At 43.4% G+C, this 23,772-nt stretch overlaps 1 long non-coding RNA gene across 4 annotated transcripts in view; it reads right to left on the reverse strand.

Moving 5' to 3' along the window:
- LOC143835517 (uncharacterized) overlaps positions 1-23,772 on the reverse strand; it is a 187,649-nt gene that overhangs the window by 57,876 nt on the left and 106,001 nt on the right. For all 4 annotated transcript variants that reach the window (XR_013230187.1, XR_013230188.1, XR_013230189.1 and 1 more), the window contains exon 2: positions 11,672-11,794. This is a non-coding gene — a long non-coding RNA (uncharacterized LOC143835517). The remainder of the gene's footprint in view (positions 1-11,671; positions 11,795-23,772) is intronic.

Genomic DNA, 23,772 nt, shown 5'->3' on the forward strand with positions numbered 1-23,772 from the left:
ATTCATTGCTCCAAGCAGAGCAAAAAAAAAAAAAAAAAAGAACCCCATTCCTGGGAGAAGGGAGAGGGAGGCGGGTGCGAGGGCAGGACATTGGAGGTGGAGATAAAGCTTCTTCATCTCCATACATTTTTTTAGCATGTGGCTTGCTGGTTGCTCTTCTGTAGCTCACACTTTTTAGGTTGGGGAAATCCACTTTATGTGATTCCCCAACTAGCACTTTAAAATGGCAGATGTGGCCTTAGGTTTGCTGGCCAGATGCAGGAGTTTGGCGACATCATGTGAAATACCAAAAATGTAGCATCTTCATATGGTAAGTATAACTCTACATTAATGGGGTGCGGAATGGCCCTTAGTATTTCTTATGCCACTTTTCTCTACCAGGAGTCTCAAAGTGGCTTACAATCACCTTCCCTTTCCTATCCCCACAACAGGCATGCTGTGAAGTAGGTGATGCTCTGAGAGCCATGATATTACTGCTCGGTCAGAACAGCTCTATCAGACTTTTCTAAGGAGATTCAGTATCACTGCTGTTCTTTGTCATTGCCTTAATGCTACTCACAATAATTCTCAACAGCACGGGCCTACCAATTTTCAAAGACAAGCCCAAATATTTCACACTTATTGTGTATGGATGATTTGAAGATGAATGGAAAGTCATCATCAGCGATTGTGTGTTTATGCAATACAGTTCAAATGTTCAGCAAAAATATAGCAATGGAATTTGGCTTTGACAAGTATGCAGCATTAGTGCTGAACAGAGGAAAGGTTGTTGAACAAGAAGAAATCAAGATGTCAAACAACAAGAACATCAAAACACTATCGTGGAAATCTGGAAACTGAGAACACCAGACTTGCCCTGAAGAAAAATACAACCTAGGAATATTACCAAAGAGTTAAAAAGATACTGTGAACAAAATTAAATGGAAACAAGTCATTAACATGTGGCCAGTCCTAGTTCAAAGATGTACAACTGGCATTATCAACTGAAAACTAGCAGAATTGGAAGCAAAACCTCACAAGACAATGCACCCTAAAGACAATGCACAATGCACTACACCCTAAAAGTGATGTAGATTGTTTTTACTTACCAATAAAATTAGGTAGATTCAAGTGGTTAGATGTGTTGGTCTGAAGTAGCACAACAAAAATTGAGTCCAGTAGTTCCTTTAAGACAGCGATCCACAACCTTCTGGCAGCCGCGGACCGCTGTGCCAGGGTAGGGGGAGAGGGCGACCCGGGGCCCTGCGCACACACGGCAGCCCCGGCGCAAATGCGCGTGCGCGGACTTGCCATGTGTGCATGTTTGCATCCGGAGGGAGCGCAAACACGCACACGCGACAACGCTGTGTATGCGCACATGCACAAAACTTCCATGCGTGTGCATCTGCGACCCCGCCGGACGCACATGCGAGGCAAGTCCATCTCCCTGCCCCTCCGGGCCGCGAGGAAATCGGCCGCCAAAGCGATTTGCCAAAAGCCAAAGCGGCCAATTAGCTTGCGGCCCGACAAACTTCTCTTTCCCCCCCCCCTCCCGAAGCAAGAAGCTTGCCGGACTACAAGCTAATTGGCCTCTTCGGCAGCTGATTTGCTTGCGGCCTGGCGAGCTTCTCACTGCAGGGGGCGGGAAAAGGGAGCCACGGCCCGGCGCCGAGGCCTTCACAGGGGTTGGGGACCACTGGTTTAAGACCAATGAAGATTTATTCAAGGCATAAGCCTTCATGTGCAGGCCCACTTCCTCAGATAAGGTGGAACAAGGGTCATGAAAATCAGATAGAAAAGGTAAAAGTGGCAAATTAATAAACTGTGTCATAGTATCCAAATTATGCCATATGATTTCTTTGCTAAAACAGCTAATCACTGGAGAATGTCCATGTTAGTGTCTGCCATTCATTACTAACATGGACGGTATTATTTCTGACAAAGAGACCTTGGACTAGTCACAATCCTCTTAGAGCTGTTTTAATAGACAGGTCTGGCAGAGGTCACTCAACCCCATCTACTTAACAGGGTGTCTGTTGTGGGGAAATAGATTCAAGTGAGTAGCTGTATTGATCTGAAGCAGCAGAACAAATTTTTGAGTCCAGTAGCACCTTTAAGACCAACAAAATTTTATTCAAGGTATAAACTTTCATGTGCACTCACACTTCCTCAGATGCAATATAATGGAAGGGGAAAGGTGTTTGTAAACCACTTTGAGAATCCTACAGGTAGTGAAAAGTGGGGTATAAAAACCAACTCTTCTTCATAAGAGGGCTTATGCTTGCCAAGTTGCAACAGCATAGGGTTGACAACTCTCTACCCTCTGAATAAGTGAGCAAAGCTCCATTTTCCTACTTGAGTTACCTTTACCAAGTATAACGCAGTCTTACCTGCAGCATAGGCTGATGACACATTTTTGTGAGTCTCTCGCAATCCCATTGGTTTGATCTGCAGAAACGTCCATTTAGGCTATCCATCAGAACTCTGTGGCAGTGGTGAAGTTTATTTATTTATTTACAATTTGATTTATATCTCGCAACTCCCATAAGAGACTGCTAATAACGACTAACAAGTATAAAACCCCACAATAAATACCATTAAACATAAGCAATAAAACCCAGGCCCATTCCACACAAGGACCAATGTTGCCAATTGGTTCCTGAAAGCGGAAACACTATTATTAAAAGTGCAATCTCAGTGTTACGCATACCTGCCTTTGTAGCGGAATCCAGTAGCGTTTCAATCATTTCCCACATTTTTTCTGTGCTTTGTCCTGCCCCTGGCCGTCAATCAAACGAACAGCCAATGGGCGGATGCAATCATGCACCCGAAAAGTCCCTTTCCCTTTAAGAACAGGGGTTTTTTTTTAAAAAAAGAAAAACACACGTTGCAACAAATATGCCTTGATTCCTCCTAACGTAGAGACCCATCTAGCTGGCGTGTGAGCTGGCAAGTCATCGTTACCACGCTTCCCTGAGTGAAAAGAAAAATCCCCCCTCCGCACAGCTATGATTTTCAGCCGAAAATAAAGGGAACTTGCAAACGGGGCTGTGTTGTGCTTGGTGACTTAGGGGAGCTTTAAAGCACTTCTGTGGAGGGACTGTAGCCGGAGAAGCCTCACTAGGTGAATGAAGGCTCACCGGTTCATTGCTTTCTGCTTACTCCAAGAAAAAAAAATGGCGATCACTTCGCCGGAAGTTTGGAGGAGAGAGCCAGGGGGAGGGACTTTGCTGGAACTGCAACAATGGGAACGCACAGGTCTTTTTCGCTAGTGTTGCAGATTGTTTGCAAGAGTGTAGCTACAACAAATCGCTTTTTGGGGGACTGTTTCAGGAGTGTGGCAGATTGTGTGCGACGTCATGCAGAACTGAAAATTAATAGCGTTTACAATTTGCAAGCCTTTTGCAACATTGAAGTCATGCGGAATGGACTCTATTGTTTTGACCCCTCCTGGCAACAGCCTAGTTCCTCCTCCTCCTCCAGCTCAACAGGCCATGTTCTACATTGGAGGTCAGTGAGGGGCAGCCCGATTGTACTGGCTAACTCGGGGAGGATCCCTCAACTTTCCTTGCCCTGGCCTCAACCCAAATCAACTCATGTGGACAGGGCTTGCATCTTGGGCAATTGTATGGCTTCCCTGCCCCAGTGACACAAGTGCAAACTGATATTTTTGTAAAAGCACAAGATTTAAAATTTCTGATAATTTACCTTAAATCATACCTAATTAGTAGAATGCCAACTACTTTTTAAAAAAAACAATAGCAGCCTTGAGGTTCTCCCAAAAAGAAAGAAAGAAAAAGAAAGAAATTCCAGTGCAGAGGAACGCTTCCTATAGAAAGCTGCATTTAATCGTAGCTGGTGACTGAGCAGGCTAGTTCATTGTGCACGCAACACGCTGGGGAGTGATGGGGCTAAAATGAATCGCTGTACAAAAAAAAATAAAAAAAGGAGAAAACCCCCAGGTATCTGTTTATCAAAGTAAGATACAGCTATGGAGTATTACAAAAGGTATCATGCATTTTAAAAAATATTCCACAAGCTGTTATCACATGGGCAAAAGGCTGGTTTGTTTTCTTGTCTTCTCTATGGTGGAAATCTGTGTTTGGCAATCACTCCATGTATACCATGTCAATTTTATATTACAAAAAAAATGGTTGAAAAAATATTATCCCAAGAACATACGTAAAATTATAAATATTCAGCACCTCAATCTTTTGATATACTTTAGTGCACATGAACGGAGTAGCTGTCAAAATTACAACAGGCAACTCAAGTAATTATGCAGATTTATGCAAAACATTAACAAGAAGAATTAAATGCACAAATGAGGTGGCTACACTTGAATTGTTAAGATTATGAATAATTACCATGAATCTTTTTTGCTCTTAATATAACTTGTTTTTGATAAACAAAGCCTTAATTATCAGAATCCTTTGGAGAATATTGGTGACCTTCATTAATCTTACAAAACAAGTCTCTTGTGTTCTGCATTGTAAAAAGCACATGCTTAGAATAAGTACACAGACCATGGGAAAAGCGTATGCTAATGGCTACTACAAAACCATTGAGCTATATACCTCTGGTTTTCACAGTACAGCATTCAGCAAACATAGAAGTAGTAAAAACATTTTAAGGAACATTTTGGCCAAGTTCAGAGGAAGATGCAATTGATGAGGAGGGTTGGGAAACTTGCTGTGTGAGAACCATTAGATGCAACAGCTACACAGAAACTCCATGTTTAGAGATAGTATATCAAATACTGGGGACAATTACAAGGGAAGGATATATGTTTTCCAGAAATGTCTTCCTAACCACTGTAGGAAACAGAATGTTCCACTATGGTTTCTAGCAATTTACACCACTGGCCAGTCTAGTTGATATCATTCCCTCTGCCTCATAGTAGTTCTTTGGGGTCTCAAATACAAAAAGGCCTTTCACAACATCTGCTTTTTAAGATCCTTTAAGAGGAGACAGCAGGATCTGAACCAGGCACTTTCTACATACAAAACATGTACTCTAAGATCATAGCCTTTAGCGTAATCTAACAAGGCAATTTCTGATGTTCTTGAGAGTTTAAGAGGCTTTTTCGTTTGGCTAAATAATCAGTTTGTTTTAAGAAGAGAAGTGTATCCTACTAAGCAACAGACAACAAGTGAACAAATCTCAAACCAAAAATAGTGAAAGGAATGCAAACGTTCATTAAAATTACAGTAAAAGAAGTACAGCAGCCATTGGGATAGTAACTTGGGCTTCTTGACTATCCTGCTTCTGACTTTGAGAGTGCAGTACTTCAAAAAAGAATTCAAAGGACACGTGAAACAAAAAGCACCAAAATTAGAAAGCAGTAATTATATAAAAATATGTATTGAGTATTCAAAGCCATTCCAATCTATTCTTCCAGTAATCTTTATAGTAAGCCATAATATGTCAGTACTAGAAATCAAGCCCACTGTATACTTAATACAGCGGGCACTAGGAGCCTTAGTGGGGGCCCTCCTGCCACCAGCATGGCAGTGTCCCCCTCGGACCCCAGCCTGGGGGAAGGAGCATGGTCCCTGCTCCTTTCCCAGGCTGTGGCAGCCCTGAAGCTCACTCCCCTGCCCACCTTCTGGGCGATCCCAGGGCTTCGGGGTGACAAAGAGACAGTGCCAGCCCCAAAGTTCTCCCCGCCCCCGCCACCTCCCAGGTAACACCAGGTCTTCGGGTCCAGCAAAGGGACAGCCCCACAGTATCTGCAGAAATAAAGTTCCAAAGAACAGGAATCCCCCCAAAGGGGGGGTGCTGTATCAATCTGCAGTTTCTCCATAGCAAAGTGGCAGTATTGATTTTTATTTAAAATGCCGAGTAGTGGAGGGAGAAGTTTGGCTTGTTTTCCCTTGCAGCCCCATCAGGAGGCAAAAAGCAGCGACAGGGCAGAGGGAAAATGTGGGAGTGGTCTCCCCATGAGGAGGGCTGCAAACACAAGATTTACCATCCCGCATTTGCATGCAGGAAGCCACTCGCGTTTTACCCCTTTGTGCGAAAATGGTCTATTTCCAGCTTTTAAAACGAGAGGCAGGTGGACCAGCTGTAGTGGCACCTAGTGTCTCAAAAGTGGTGATACTACCAAGTCCCACCCTCACCCAAGGCTCCACCACTTTCAGAAGTAGGTGCCTGCTAAGAGTTTTGTATCTCCAGTAAATCACTTTGGTTCCGTTTAAGCTGCAAACATGCATGGCAAACTTTCATGGATTCATCCCAAAGAATTCTGGGAAATGGCATTTGCTGAGGGTTAAGACTCCTCTGCCTAGCTGCTTCTCATAAAGTGGCAGTTGCCAAGGCTCCCTGTGAAGAGGGAAGGAATGTTAAAGTCTGCAGTGTAGTTACAGCCTCAGTCTCACCAGCAGCCATTTTTATTTTTTCACCCGTATCTGTTTCCCACCTCCTTTTCAACTGGTCGTTTCCCTTTTGTGGATGCCAATTTCCAAAGGCGCTCGTATCTGCGACACTTGGCCAGCTGCTCTGCTGTAAAAAACCATGGAACCATTTCCCTTTCTGCTTCAGTGGTAATTTTTACATTGCCCTCCTTCCTTCAGATAAACAGTGGGACCTCTCTGAGTCCCCTCAGTTAATTTCAGAATTAATTTGCAAGGCTGTCATCAACGGTGTAACAATTCACTGATCAACAGTTGCAGTTCTTCATAACACTGTCAAACTCCCAGCTGCCACTGTGCCAGCCTGGGCTTTGGTTTGTTGTTGTTGTTGTTCCCCCTTCCTTCTTTCCCCTATTATTTTGCCCAGGCCTAGACACTATGCCTTGGGACTACTAGTAAAGGAGGACTTTAGAAGCATTAAGTCTTTACTGCCAGCTACAGTATCTCTTCCCTAGAGATTCAGCTGTCAGATCAATGGTGTTTTTGTCATAAAAAAATCCCTCCAAAGGGACTCAAATTTGTTTTGGCAAATGTCAAGTAGCTTTGATGCATAAAAACCAACTTAAAGAGGTCACATTTCAACAAACGTGCCTCTCTCTCTCTTTTTTTTTTTTAAGGGTAGCTGTAGCATTATGTAACGAATGAAACATCTAGGTCTTAATCGGAAGGAAATTATCAGACACACAGACAGGCACAAGGCTGAACAGTGTGTGTGTGTCCATTTTGGCTAGTATGTCTCCTATCAGATATCATGTCACTAAAAAGCAACCTACCATCCTATAAGGTCTTAAGAACTTGCCTGTAGGTATACACCTGATAGAAGCTTCCAACGTGATTGTAGGCTTAGGTTCTTAATTTCTGATAAAGTGGCGTCTAAGACCTGGGCTGATTCTGCAATTACTTTGTTTATTCTGTTGTGGATCCTGCTGTATCCAGATCAATTTGAACTTGGGTCTTCCTCTACCCCCCCCCCCCAATTGAAACAGAAAAGTGTTCTGCATGTGATTAGGGAAGTTCAGAAGGGGGGGGGGAGCCAAGCTCAGCAGGAGCCTCTTTCTTTTCTTGAAGGGGGGGGGGGAGAGGATTGGAGACAGCAGAGGAGGGGGAATAAATTCAAGAGGAAAATCTCTGCTGAGAGAAGTTAGGGCTTCTGGAGCCTCTGCTGAGAGAAGTTAGGGCTTCTGCTTTAAGGGAAACTTTGCAACCTGGGAACGAGGAAGCCTTTGAACTGACACCCTGGCCAATCAGGTCTTTTCTACAGCTTTGAAGGCTCAGCAGCAAGTTATTTGGGGGGAAGCAGACAGCTGCACGCTTACTCATGCCGATTTTTCAAATACTAAGGGTTATATCCACTCCAGGATATTGCGGGGGAAAGATAGGGTCATTCCAGATCAATCATGCTTGTTGCAGATGAAAAATTTAAATTGCCCAAAATCAAAATGGAAATCACATTCAGCGTAGACGGCAGGGACTGAAATGACCTGGGATTAGAATAATAGCTCCGTACAGATTCAGTCCTGGTTGCCATCCAAACTCTTCAAAGCAGAAGCCCTTTCCTCAAACAGATGTGAGAGAACTGCATATGATAACTCCTTGGTTTAAGGGAGATGCATCATACATGCTCTGAATCAATTTTGCATGTGTATGTTTCAGGGCTAATCTGATACCTATGTAGATGGCCATTTAGATGTGCACACATATCCATGCTGCAATGTACATCCAAGCCACACAGAAATCCATTAATAAATACTTCAGTGTAGATAACACTGAATTTTACTATACCATGTTTTATAGTGAGTGATGACACCCCAATCAGGGCAGATAATAGGATCCCTCTGCTTTTCCTTCTCTAAGGATGTTTCTGGAATAGTATTCAAAGCACTAATAATTGCCACTCAGAAGCTATCAGACAGCCATTAATAGCCCTGTTATCAGAAGATGATAACTTTTTTTAATTTTTAAAAACTCTCCCATGGCCAAGTGCAGAGAACATCAAAATGTCAAGTGCAAGTTAGCTTTTGAATTCCCTTCAAAGCTCTCCATTAATTCCCAGTGCTACTAAGAAGGGTTCTACCTGATCCCCCTCTTCCTTTGGCTGATACATAATTGAGATTTTGCTTCTTTTTTTTTTAAGGGGAAAAAATAAACAAACATAATTAAGCGGCTTTCATTCCTGGAGTGCTTTTAGGGCTGAAACATTTATCAGTGTGTGCAAGAAGTTGCGTAAAGTGCTTTTTAATCAAAATCCTTTAAATTGACAGGCTCATCCTTCTTTTCTTACACCACGTTACTCCAGACCTGGAACCGTTCTGTTGTCAGCGTCTAGCATGCCTTTGCAATCAGCCTTGTGCTCTCAATACGAACAGAGTCCGAGTCTGAGTACCTTTATTGGCATAAGAACAAACAAAGTCAACCCTAATGAGAGGTCAATGGAAGTGGCTGACAGGGCCCGGCTCTCCTTGAACCCCGGCCGGAAGTATGTCTTATGCAATGCAGGCTGCCTGAGATTAGGGAAGCCAAGTAGGCACAGCTGTAGCTGTCTATATTTATATACATATATATATTCATACACGCATGTATATGTATATGCATATATGTATGTGTGTGTGTGTGTGTGTATATACACACATACACACACACACACACACACATATATATACACATACTACATTTAAAGCCCATTGTATATTGTAATACAATGGGCGCTAGCATGTTGTCTCCTGTAGTGGACCCTCTTGCAGCCCTCCCGTGGCCCCCAGCCCCCTCCCCCTGAGGCTCCGTCTTTGGCATGAGTAAAGGAGCAGGGTCCCCCTTTCCCCACAGTGAAGGCTTCTCCCCATGGCCCCCCCAGGTGGTGGCTTCAGTCCCTGTCCCCCCCACCACAGGGCCCAGGCCCGTCTCATCACGGCCTCGCAGCCAGCCCTCACTGCGTCATTTGTGGCGGTCCACAGGTCAGCGTGTGAGCGGCCATGCAGCCATCCTGGGGAGCGGGCCCACAGTGGCAGAGTAGAGCGGCGGTGGTGGCTCGCTGGGGGGGTGGAGCAGGTCCATGGCGGGGATCCCTTGGTGACTGAGCGCCGCAGATTGGCATTTGCCCGCCCTCTTCAGGTGGCCCTGGGCACGCATTCCCTCGGGGTTGCGGTGGCATCTTGCAGGCAGTTGGCACTCGTGGCGGCCCTGTCATGGGGGTGGGAAGCGGTTTTGGGGCGGCCTTGGTGGCGGAGCTTTTTCGGGCGGCGGGCTGCGGGCACCTGGGCAGAGTGCAAACTGGGCTGCTGGTTTGGGGGGGGGCAGTTCGTGAGGTGTTGTGCGCTTCCTGATGGGCTGGAGCTCCAGCCAGTCAAGTGAGGCTCTAATGGTTGTCAGTCTGGGCAAGGGGCCAATCAGTGTTGGGCCCAATACGGCCAGTGGCCTTACTGTTAAATAAAACAGTAAGGAAAACAGAGGAGATGTATATATATATACATACACACATATATATACATACACACACACACACATATATACATATATATATACACACACACACACACACACACAATCTCTAGCCAGAATTAAAGGAACTTTGTAGCAGTCTGCCTGAGATCCAGGAGAGGTGGTCCATATCAGACTGTCCATATCAGACTGTCCAGTGATCTATGAATAGGCTGTCCTGGTTGCTGCAGTAGTTCTCACTTTGTGAGTAACAGCAGACAGCACAGGGAAAGAGAGAATGTCCCTCAGCCACTGGCTTTGTATTCCACTGAGATCCCTGTCATCCTCAGGCTCTGTTAGTAATTGAACATACACGTCACTGATTGAGCATGCATGCAGACCACAAGTCACAAAACTCATGTAAGTGTGAAGTCCTCTTAGATACTGGGTCATTGCCCTTGTGCATCCCACCAAGTTTCAAGAAATGTTTATAGCAAAGTGAAAATGTCAGCTGCTTCCATCCAGCTATCCCTAGAAGGGGGGCCCTGCTGATACCTGTGCAACACAAGAATCAGCACCATTTATGTTCTGCTAGGGCCTTGTGGAGTCTTAAACTGGCTCTGGTGCTATGTGCCCCACAAATTCTTAAGCTGGGCTTGATCTGAAGAAGTGTACATGCAAGCAAAAACAGAATTACTTTGCTGGTCTTCAGGAAGTCACTGGACTCAAACTTGGTCCTATTCCTTTAAACCCACCTGAACCAATTCATAATGCATATGTAGATTTCTGTGTGGCTTGGGGAAGGAGAGAAATCCAAACTTGTATTTTTAAATTCCAAAGTGCTAAACTTGAACCAGCCAAAAGGCAAAGCCTGTATATCAACATCGGCACTGGCAACAATATAAACAACTTTCATTTTCTTCCTACTTCACAACCCAAGTAGAAAGACCATGTAATCAGCTGTAATTATTGCTTTTGAAAATGTGAGCTTTACATTCTGCAAAAATCCTTTAAAATATAAATACAGGAAGCTTCTCAAAATACATTTACTCAATTCAACAAAGAGAAAAAAATATCAAACTAAGTTAGGACACTCAAGTGTTATTTGCAGCAATCATGATAAAGTCAATTTTGGCTTAAACCATGATTGTCATAAACACTCACAAAACATATTATTTACCAGATGGCAATTTCACTCAAGCAAACACATCAAACTTATGTTTCATTATTGTCAAATAAGGATGAACTTGCCACTGGGATAACCTCCAGTACTTAAACAAACACTTCTCTACGCACAATGGATGGTACAGCTTGTTATTTCGTAAGGAAGCTGTTTCAAATAAACTCACATGACTCAGCAGTAATGTCTCCCATCTTACTTCTGGGGAGGGCCCAAAGCTCAATTGCAACTCAAAATATTTGCTTGCAAAAAGTAGTCTCAAGTCTCAACTTGTAGTCCATGTAAATTTCCAGTTGTAGGGCTGGGAAAGTCCTCCGTTTGAAACTCCAGTGAATCAGCCACAGCTAGCCAAGATCTAAAAATGGGGCAAGAGAATGTGTACTCCCCACTGGGAGAGCCAAGTAGTCCAGCCCTGGCCTTTTGTGTACGAGGTGAACGAAAGGCAGGTCCATACTTGGCCAAGATATGCAACTGATAGTCCAACTCGTTATATAACTACTGCACTTTATCACATACTACAAAGGAGCCAACCAGAGGCATAAAGAAAGAGGATTCCGTCTGTGCATTTTTAGTAAATCCCAAATCTGTCACCTCAGTTTCTTTCTTTCTTTAGAACAAAATTATGTCACCTCTCCAGGAACAAAAGATGGTTGAAAGGCAATGAGAAAATAAGAACATGTTTTACCTTGCGAAGAGAGGCACCCGCTGTAGTTGACAGGGTGCGCTGTAGCTCCACCATTCTCCCCTGATGGAATGAAAGGGTGAGTTCATCAAAACAGATGCTATGAACAGGCAGGGGTTTCAGTTCCTGAAACAAAAATTGCAGTGTTTACAATTGTGGATTAATGTTCCAATTTGCAACAAGTTATTGAAGCTATATTAGAGATGTCATGAAAAACAAAAGAAAATTAATTGTGGAATTAAGCCTGCCTTGACCTTGATGGCTGAGGCCAGATCAACCTTCCTGGATCTTGAAGCTAAGCAAGGTTGACACAGGTTAACACTTGGATGGGGACCACCTAGGAAGTCCAAGGTTGCTACAGAAAGGCAGGCACTGGCAAACCACTTCTGATGCCTCTTGCTTTAAAAACCCTATGGGGGACACCATAGATTGACTGCGACTTGATGGTACTTTCCACCACCTCCGATTAAGCCTATTTCATGGAAGGGGGAAATCATGCAATAGCCATAGCTGTGTTTTTTAATATCCAATTAATGCAATCCTCTACAAAGACAGTATTTTGTTACACACAAAAAAAGAATGTACACATATACATGTGTGTATCTCTGTATGAACCCCCCCCCCTCCCCAACTTCATGGTTGTTACACTCTTCCCTTCAAATCAACAGCAATGCAATATTTTAATCCACACTTGTGATTAACTAGGCCCAATTATGTGAGGTATCCATGCCTTTAAATTGAGAATTATATGCATTTATGCTAATATATACAATAATTAAAATGATGCAAAAGATTTTACCCATGTGAATTTTTTTAGGTAATGGCTATACTACGTGCAATAGTGTAATATTGAAACCCTTAACAAGTGGGCCTGGGATCGGGACTGTGGTATTAGAAGTAACTTTCCTTTTTCATTCAAAAATAGCCCATTGGGTTGTTTTAAGCCTTGACAGAGGGGGAAGAAAACTGTTTTCTGAGTGGTGAGTCTCTATTTTCCTTTACTTAATTCAGCCAAGGAGGGACACAGTTGTATCTGTGGTCCTATCAAGGACTGAGTTTGTCCTTGGCAGGATTGTATTCCTGAGAACGTGATTGGCTAGTGCATGGTTGGATCCCATCTGCTGGATCTAGTTAGTTCAAAGTGAAATTGATCTGTAGCATGTGATAGTGGGAAGATCTTTTGTTCTGTATTTGTATATAAGTTGGGTTTTACTCAGTTCAGTTTTAGCTCAGTTGCTTCTTGTACCATCATGCTGACGTCACAATAAAGGTAAAGGTAAAGGTATCCCCTGTGCAAGCACCGAGTCATGTCTGACCCTTGGGGTGACGCCCTCTAGCGTTTTCATGGCAGACTCAATACGGGGTGGTTTGCCAGTGCCTTCCCCAGTCATTACCGTTTACCCCCCAGCAAGCTGGGTACTCATTTTACCGACCTCGGAAGGATGGAAGGCTGAGTCAACCTTGAGCCGGCTGCTGGGATTGAATTCCCAACCTCATGGGCAAAGCTTTCAGGCGGCTGCCTTACCACTCTGCGCCACAAGAGGCTCATATAACATCACAATAAAGAGCTGAAATGTACTCCCAGTGTCCTGGTCTCTGACCCCCCGGATTTAACAGGCAGTTTCCATTAGAGAGAGGGACCCACACCCATGAACATAGGCCATACCAAGCCCAAGTGGCTTCTAGGGACAAATTTCATGTAGGGCATTCCAGTCACAAAACTCCATCCCATATATGACTGAATCCAATCACCTACACACAATTTGCCTCCTTATCACCACTTCTCTCCCACAACAGTTTTTGTCCATTCAGGTCCTATAATCCCCAACATACCTTTTTGAGTTGAGTTTAGAACTAGCCAACTTTTCTGCCCATGAAAAAAGAAAGGAGGATCTCCTTTTACCTCTCTTTCCTTTTTCACTGGCAGAAATGGTCATTGGATCCCATCCCATAGTTTGAGCCTAAGTCTCATGAAACTGCAGTGCAATGACTGTGATAAGGTAGAAATGACTGGGAAGGTTTTGTAGAGTCCTAGACATGACATAAGTTGTGTTGATCTGCAGACATTTGGAATCCATTGCAACTAGTTTGTCCAAAAAGGAGAATAACAGCTGGTTTTTTGAACCCCACTTTTTACTGTCCAAAGGAGTCTCAAGGCGGCTTATGGTCACCTACCCTTCCTCTCCCTCCAGCAGATACCCTGTGAGGTAGGTGAGACTGAGAGGGCTTTGAGAGAACTGTGACTTGCCTAAGGTCCCCCAGCAGACTGCATGTGGAAGAGGAGTGGGGAATCAAATCCAGTTCTCTTAACCACTATACCAAACTGGCTCTCAAAAAGTGTCTCATTCAAGAAAGATGAAAATGTCTTATCTACAGAACCCTGGCGCAGAACGCAACAGGCACTGGAGATGTTCAAGCGCTGAGATTCTGCCATGCTGCCCCCCCCCCCATTTTGATATACTTTTGTGTGTACAAATGTAAGAGATTACTACAGTATGAAGCTATTTAAATGCAAAGGAAATTCAAGCCCTGCAGTCACCAGAAATGTTCCCATTGATTTTCACAGAGCAGACTCACACCCTTATGGAGCAATTATGATCTTGCAGCCCAGAGTTTATTAAACTCACAAAAGATCTTTTTTTTTTTTTTTTGGCTCCATTATTTGGTCAAAGTGTAGCAACTTGCACGAATTCCTAAATAACATTACCGGCAACAAAATGCAAATGAAAACAAAGGCCTGTTATTAAAAAAATTCATCTTTAGGATCTCAATGTGAATAAATAATAAATGACACCAGGAATGTATGCTGTTTCCATGAATAAGACCTCTTAGCAGTAGGAATTTTACATTTAGTCACATCATGGATGCTAGACAATTGCAGGAACTCACTGTCAGATGCCCTTGCTGAGCTACTAACAGGTGGCTAGACGGGAACAGCAATTTATTATTTCTTTAAAAATGCCAAATGAGAACAATTGGGTGAGGGGCGGCGGCGACAATAAGTCAATACATCAAAACGTAATTTCCTCAACAAATGGAAGAACATAAAACCTCTGTTTAATTTTTCAGCTAGCTTTACATAGGACAAAGGCTGGGCTGCCTGCAGGTTTGGGGGGGGGCTCTGGTCAGTGGTTATGCTTAGCTGTTTTTTAATTGTAAAAGTACGATTATAAATAAAATAAATGAATAAAGCGTGGAGGAGGGGTGAAAACAAGATGAACAAAGGGCGATGTGGTCAGCAAACAGAGAATTTAATTTAGAGTCTTGATGAGAATGCTCTCGGGTTGCCAGGTTCAGGTTGAGACATTCCTGAGATTTGGGGGGTGGAGACTTGGAAGAGTGGAGTTTGGGGAGGGAAGGGACTCCAGTGGGATGTAATAAAATAGATGCCATATTCCAAAGTTGTATTTTTACTTTATAGATGTGTTATAATTTTTGGAGATTGACATCCATCACCTGAAGGCTGGCAACCATAACATGCACTGCTTTCAGCTGGGTGGGCACTCAGAAGTCTTCTGCTGCGGTCAAGGAGCCAGACCTGGACAGAGTCAGCCAAGTACCTCAAAGAACCATTGTTTGCAACCCATTAAACACATATAGGCCTTATAAATTGTCTAGCCCTGCAAGTGCCAGCCATGGAGGAGAGGGCAGAAAACTGGAAAAGAAGGAAGCCCTAAACTTTCTTCCCTAAACAGACATTGTATATCATGGCTAAGGGAATCCAGCATTTGGAATACTGGTTTGGTTGACAACTTGAAGATAATGGTTATGACATCTGGTTTACAGAAAAGCAGGAGCAAAAGATGGTAGGTATTTGGGATGATAAGAGAACAGAGAAGACATGAGTGAATATGATGAGATATGATTCTAAGCAGGTTATGTGTGCTTAAGCCATCTCTTGGGCTAGCATCTGGGGGGGAAGAGAGAGTACCAAAAGGAGGAGGAGAACAGATCCTTTCAAGAAAGCAGGAGACCAGATTCCACTGTAACTCATTCATCATAGAACTACTGCAGGTTCAGTAGACACAACCAAAACACCGGACAGCGATCCCTCATCTGAATAGTTCAAGATTATTTATGTAGTTTTATTATATTATATTTATATACCACCCTCCCTTGCTTAGGGCAGTTTACAATGGAATTTTCATGAAACGGTACATTGTAATAAACATATTGATTTGAACATGTAAAGCAGTCTGACAGTAGGAACCTGTTAGCAGCACTAGCACCATGAAGTCCACATATATAACAAATACTTTGTGTTAATATGGCTTTATAATCTCATCAGTACTGGGAGAACCTTACTCCAGTAGTCCAGGATTAACGTGATACTGAGAGCTAATTTCTTTTATTTATTCATGCAATTTATATACTGCCCCTGACTGTGATATGGTTCCTAGGCCAATTCAAACCACTGATTAGCCTATGCAGTTTAATCAGCATGGCCTCTTTATGCCTGCCTTCCCTCCTTTCATTCATCTCATCAAAGTGTCTTCAGTCTGCTAAGGGTAGCCATCAAACCATTCCCTTTGCTTCCATATGAAAGTCAGGTCCTATCAGGAAAGAGCCATTCTTGGTGGCTTTGGAATGCCTTATCCCTAGAAGTCCTAGTGTAAACATCATTCCATTAGCTTGTTTTTACACAAACCAACTCATACATTCTCAGGTATCCAGTCATATGTTATGCAGTGTGTGAACCAGACAGTCATGGATATGGTGCACTAGGAATGCCTGTGGCTACTTCGGCACTTCATTCAGCTGCTGCAGTCATCTTTATGCATCTACTACATTTCCATCACACCTTTGCTCCAGCAATTCTTAGAATCATAGAATCATAGAATCATAGAGTTGGAAGGGGCCATAGAGGCCATCTAATCCAACCCCCTGCTCAACGCAGGATCAGCCCTAAGCATCCTAAAGCATCTTCTTTCTTCCTCCATTTTATTTTCAACACCCATTTGAGTAACGTTGCTAACCCTTGGTTGGTAAGTTCTTGGTGATTTGGGGGTGGAGCCTGGGGGCAGGAAAAGGACTTCACTGGCTATGTGATTCCACAGAGGACATCCTCCAAAACTTTCATTTTCTCTAGAAGAACTGATCTCTGTAGTTGGGAGATTGTCATTCCGGGGAAATTACATTGTCCATGCCTCAGGGTTGGCAACCCTCATTGTGAAAGAAATCATGCTAAGAAAGAGTGGATGCCCAATGTCACTGGATTGCTGAACAGAATTTTGAACCAATATATCCTCTCTTCTAGTATAACACTGAGAGTGTTTACATGAAAATACATGGACTGTAGTGTTGCGCTAGATCATGTTACATCTAGTCAAGGATTCTGTTATAGTCCCACAGCCACAAGCCAGCCAAATACTTTGGGAAACTCACTAACAAGGGGTAAACCTGATGTCCTACTGAGTGCAAATATGTGGAAATTATATTTAGGCATCATGGCCTAAAGAGAGCTAGTTTGGTGTAGTGGTTAGGAGTGCGGATTTCTAATCTGGTTCGATTCTGCGCTTCCCCACATGCAACCAGCTGAGTGACCTTGGGCTCGCCACGGCACTGATAATAAAATTGTTCTATTAGCGCTCTCTCAGCCTCACCTCAGGGTGTCTGTTGTGGAGAGAGGAATGGGAAGGTGACTGTAAGCCGCTTAGAGCCTCCTTTGGGTAGGGAAAAGCAGCATATAAGAACCAACTATTATTATTATTATTATTATTATTATTATTATTATTATTATTATTATTATTATTATTATTATGCCCTGTCCTGGATAGCCTGATCTCATCAGATCTCAGAAGCTGAGCAGGGCCTGCCCTGATTACAGCTTGGGGGGAAAACCACCAAGGAAGTCTTTGGTTGTGATGCAGAAGGAGGCAATGGCAAGCTACCTCTGAATGTCTCTTGCCCTGAAAATCCTACAGGGTTGCCATAAGTCAGCTGTTACTTGATGGCACTTTCTGCCACCAATATGGCTAATCTCTAATGATAGTCCTAATGAATACCTAATCCTTCTAAAGAAGCCAGTGAAGCCAGAACACTTCCCACCATCTCATCTAACATAACCCTAAATATCTCCCCAAAACTTTGCATATTCTATACTGCAAAGTATTTCATTGTCAGATCTGTGCATAGACTTTCCCACCCAAGCCACAGGCCCTCCCCTTGGAAGAGGGGAAGTATCCCATTTATGTAAGCTGACCATGTATCCCGATTCTCATGGGACATTCCCACCTTTGAGGAAAAAGTCCTGCATCTCGCCACAGTCTTTAAAAGTCCCGCTAGCGGCTCGGTGCAGGGAAGCTCTGCCAAATGGTCCCGCCTGCCCAGAGAAGTGCTCCTCTGCGCCCCTCTGCACGGGCTCTCGGCTGAGTTCATCCCTTACCCGGCTCCCTGCCCACCTCCCTGGGGAAGCCTTTCAGTGACATCACCGGGAGGACTCCCTGGCTGTGAAGGAGTGGGCTCTGTGGCTAGTCCAGCTAAGAGCAGCCCTGCCACCTGGCCACTGCCTGTGAGAACTTGCAGAGAGGCCATGCCTGATATACTTGATGCGCCCAGGGTGAGAGGGGACCCCCCCTGCCTGCCCGACGCCCAGGTGAGAGGCTTGTCAGAGGCAGCGGGGTGGGGGAGGGCTGCAAGGGTCACCTCCAGAGGAAGGTAGTGCCAGAACGTGTGAGAGGAGCACAGTTTGGCCTCCAGGGCAGCCCTTGGTCTCCAAGCTGTGCAGGCTTGAGTGGTGATTCCAGAACTCCAGGCCATATCTGGAGGTTGGCAACCCCCTCCATCAATGGTGTCCCTCTTTACCAATCTTAAAATCTGGTCACCTTACAGTTGTGACACTTTCCTCCATCCAACTCATTGTTGTCTATGCTGAGTGGCAATGGCTCCCCAAGGCCTCAGGGAGCAAAAGGTCTTTCCCCACACCTACTTCCTAAGGACCTTTAATCGGAGATGCCTCAGGAATTGAACATAGTATAGAAAGCATCAACATGAAGAGCAGGTGCACATTTTTTAATGTATACCAAATAAGCCTGGCATAACCAGAGAAAGATAACCTGGTCGTGAGGGGATCATAAGGAATCACAGAAGACTCTAATGAAAGCATTTCTCTCAAACAGTAGCTCCCCCCCACACACACACACACTTCTCCTTTTAATAATTAGCTGGGTATATTTCTCGTCCTAGCTCACCAGATGTTTCTTGCCCCTTTGCCCATCATCAATATGCCATTAAATGAAATTTCATAGACTGTCGCTTTAGAGCCAGCGGTATGGTTCAGCAATCTTGAACCTATAATGCTTTTTCAACTTTCTGACATTGAAAGTAAAATTAAAAATAAAGAAGAGCGTGGTTGACAGGGTGTGTGTTGGAAAGCATTCCCGAGTTTAGTTCACATGATGAATGCCCAGAGTTCAAAAGCCTAAGGACTGGCAATTTCTTAAAGGAAGCACAGAAGGATCAACATTTCTTTTTATCTAATAGAAAATTACAGAAAAAGATTTTTTCCCAATTCACTATGCTGATTCAGCTGAACAAACATGAAATTTCCTTTCTTTTTTGGTAACTAATAGGAGCCTATTTGTAACTAATAGGAGCTATTTTTGGTGATTTGATGATGATGATGATGATATTTGCTAGCATACGATATGTATTTCTCTTTTTATGTATTGCAGATGCAGAATGGCAGCTTAATACTTTTTTATAATAGTGGTTCTGTAATACGTAGCGTGCTTTTTCTGAATAAACCTTTTTAAAAAAAAAAACAGTAGATTCAACATCTAGTTGTTCAGATAAACTTAGGACTAGGGATGGGACCAAAATTTGAAAGCTGTCTGGTTCAATTTGAATATCTGCAATTATCTCTCATTTTTCCTCGTAAGAAATAAATCTGTGGTTTCCCATTGCCTGCCTCCATGTCATGACCCTACTGCTCCTTGGAGACCTCCCACCCAACTACTAACCAAAGCCAACCTTGCTTAGCTTCCAAGATCTGATGACATCAGCCATGCCTGGGCTGTCCAGATCAGGGCTGTTGCTTGCTTTTTCTTAGCCTTCCCAACTGCAGACAAATGCAGCCAACAGCAGATTTTCCTTATTGGGAAGGGCCAGCTTGAATAAGTTCTCTTGACACAGATCTATTTGTTTTTGTTTTTTAAAAAAAATGGTTTTCCTAGTTTAAAATGTTATTTCCATTTGCAAATGCTGCTGGCTATGTGAGTTTGGGACTGACTGTATACAATGCTGGCTATTGTAACTCTGCATGCAAGAGATCCTGAGAGGGAAAGAGTTAAGAGAATTCTCTTACTCAGCTACATTCTTGGCTTCTGGCACCACCCTCACATCAGTTTGATGCAGATTCTCCTTGGCCATTCTCTCGGAATTCTCTATCAGCCCCACCTACCTGTGGGGAGAGGAAGGGAAGGGGACTGCTGTAAACTGTTTGGAGACTCCTTAAAAGGTAAAGAGAAGCAGGGTATATACATCAACTCTTCTTCCACATACTTGAGGACAGCCGAGAAAAATCTGACTTTGCAAATTAAAGACAAGGAACTGGAAGGGGGAACTGAGTGGCAAAGCATTTCCTGCTGATTTGTACCCCACTCAGGTTCCATTTTGTTTCTATTGTTAAACAGGAGTCTAAATTTATTTATACAATTGTCCCATAAAGTTTCATTTGAAAATGAAAACAGTTTCAAAAGTGTTGATCGCAGTTTTGAGAATTTGGCAATATGGTCATTAGGGTGACAGGCTCCACCCTCAAATCTCTGGGAATTTCACCACCCGGAGTTGGCAACCCTGATAGTCCCATGCGCCCAATGTCTTCTCGGCTTTTAAGCAGTTTGATCAGATTTCAGTAGATGCTGCCTTAAGTTATTGTCAAATATACCCATGTTTCGTGCCAACTGGACATACCCAGGAATGGGCAATTTGGAATTCAGCTCCTTCAGATAAAAAATAACCGCTCAACTGATTAAAAATGACACCATGGGGCTGCTTAGAGACCCGTTTACTAGTTCCAAGGCATGTTTCCTCAGTTTACTTCTTGTCAAAATGCATTCTTTTCTCACTACTCTGAGCCCTGCAGGGTCAAACCAGCTAATGAAAATCAAGCTGTCCTTTTTTATTTCTTTTCTCTTTTTTTTTTTTTTGGTGCTATCAGCAACAGTCAGATAACAAAATGTAGTTTCAGATCTTGGCATGTTTATCATCAGTGATGATGTATAAATTGATAGCAGACAGCTCCATTTTCTTCAAGCCAGCTTGACCCTTTGGAGAGAACTGGAGGGCAAAATTTTTGTTTAGGTTTTGACTAGTAGAAGTACAGCTAAGTAAACAGAACATGACACAGATGTCAGAGTGCATAATGCAGCTATACCCATTTAAGTCATGACAAGAGAGCCAAGGGAAATGTAAAAACATATGGAAGTAACCTTTTACATTGTAATTTGTTTGTTTGTGTGTGTGTGTGTGTGTGTATTGATGGACTAAGATGCCAGGCAACATACAAGGCTCAAATCTAGGGATGGGCATGAACCAGTTCTTGAACCAAACTTCATTACGAATTTGGCCCAGTTCACGACACACCCACACCGTGGTTAGGCTGTACTGGCTGCAAACCATTTGTGCCCTCTATTTAGCTCCGCCTACTTCCAAACGGGGAGGGGGGGTGAAAAGCACCACTGAAATGCCTTGTAGCCATTACAGCAGGGGTAGTCAAACTGCGGCCCTCCAGATGTCCATGGACTACAATTCCCAGGAGCCCCTGCCAGCATCTGGAGGGCCGCAGTTTGACTACCCCTGCATTACAGCCTAAAAGCAGGGCAGGTGCACCCATCCACTGTAAAGCTCCCCCCACCTCCAAATGAAGAGAAACAATAGGGACCACTTAAATGACTTACAGACATTACGTGCTAACAGAGGGTAAGTACACTCATCCACTCTTAGACTGTAATGGCACAATCCATTTGATGGAGGAGTTAAATGGCACACAACCATTTAAATCTAACAGGCTGGCAGGTCCATCCATCAGCTGTTTAAATGGCTACTTACCCTGTCCATATTGCTCCCTCCCGCACACACGCTTCAAAGTGAGACAAAGCCAAATAGATGGGTTAAATGGCTACCAGCCAACCTTAACTGGGCAATCCTTCCCTTTCACCCAGCTGTGACATGGGGATCCAAACTGCCAGTTCAGTTCAAGAAAATTCCAGCTCATTTTGGTTTGGGAGTCGCCCAAACCTAAACCCCAAACTTAACTGGATGTTTTCGGTTCATGCCAATCCCTACTAAATACTAATTGATATGACTTGCTTTAACTGTATTCAAATCTTGAGTGACTCTGTAATTACTTTACTGAGAGTGATGGTGTTACCAAAAAAAAATTAAAAAGCAAATATTAATTGTTTTATCATTTGAATACCCTGGTATTTTTACAGTAGTGTTAGGAACCAATAAGAGGAAGCATATAGCCCACATCTGTATATATAACTGAAAACAAGGCAACAATCTGTAACTACAAAAGCAGGATTCTTATGTTTCTAGTACAGGTTAACTACTTTTTTGCACCATATGAAAGAAAATTGGTAAATGCCCAATAGAACTTCAGCCACAACAGTTCCCTTGCAGTGTGTTTTTCTGAAACTTAGTGGAATTTATGAGAGAGGCTTCATGCGGTCAAAGACTACAATAGTGCCATTCTAAGCAGAGTTACCCCTTTCCAAGTTGATTTAAATCAATAAGCATAGGATTGTGCTATCATTGTAGTAGCTGCTTATTTATTAAAAACCTTTGTATTCCAACTTTATTAAAAACCTTTGTATCCCAACTTCTGGATTTGAATCCAATTAAGACCCTCAGGGCAATGAACAAAGTAAACAAGATGATCTTGTTGGGGATACAGGCCACAATGGCTTTCCCATCCATGTACCACCATTGGACAATCAATCCAATGCCATGTGAAGCTTGCTCCTTAGTCTACCATGAACAGCCTTCATGAAGGAGAAGACCAATCACTGAATACCCTAAACCAACTTGGTGTAGTGGTTAGAAGCATGGACTTCTAATCTGGCAAGCCGGATTTGATTCCCTGCTCCCCCACATGCAGCCAGCTGGTGACTTTGGCCTCACCACAGCACTGAAGAAGTTGTTCTGGCCGCGCAGTAATATCAGGGCTCTCTCAGCCTCACCTACCTCACAGGGTATCTGTTGCGGGGAGAGGAAAGGGAAGGTGATTATAAGCCACTTTGAGACTCTTGGTAGAGAAAAGCAGCATATAAGAACCAACTCTTCTTCTTCTTCTTCTTCTAAATAAAGGAAGAGGGGTTTCTGTATTGTCTTTTGGTTCCAAAGTTGATGCAAAATTTGAATGTTCCTGGATAAACAGTTAGGTGAAATCTAGTGGGGTTAATATGGTAGATAAAATAATAGAATCACAGCATTGGAAGGGGCTATGCAGGCCATCTAGCTCAACCCCTGTTCAATCTAGTTCAACCCCTGTTCAATGCAGGATCAGCATAAAGCATCCCGAATAAGAATCTGTCCAGCCACTGCTTGAAAACTGCCTGTGAGGAGGAGTTCACCAAATCCTTAGGCAGTCAATTCCACTGCTGAACTACTCTGTGCAAAAAACTTTTTCCTGATATCTAGCCAGCATCATTTTACACATAGTTTAAACCTATGAATGTCCTCTTAAGCCAGCTGGAAGTTTCCCCTGCTCTCCTCCAAGTGATAACCTTTCAGAAATCATGTCGCCTCTCAACCTCCTCTTCTTCCCCAGGCTGAACATTCCAAAGTCTTTCCTCATAGGGCTTGGTTCCCATCCTTGTCATTGTCCTCTGAACCCTCTCAATTTTGTTCACATTCTTTTTGAAGTAAGGCCTCCAGAACAGAACACAGTAGTCCTGGTGGGGTCTGACCATGACATCTTGGGATTTTTTGTGATGCCTTTATTGATACAGCCAAACCTGCTTTTGCCTTCTTTACCGCCACATCTCAGTGCCTGCTTATATTTAGCTTACAGTCCACAAGTACCCCAAGATCTCATTCATACACAATGGTACCCAGAAGTATATCTCCCATCCAGTCAGGACCAATTTATCCATGTA

This window comes from Paroedura picta, chromosome 1 (genome assembly GCF_049243985.1).
Source record: "Paroedura picta isolate Pp20150507F chromosome 1, Ppicta_v3.0, whole genome shotgun sequence".
Taxonomy (NCBI): Eukaryota; Metazoa; Chordata; class Lepidosauria; order Squamata; family Gekkonidae; genus Paroedura; species Paroedura picta.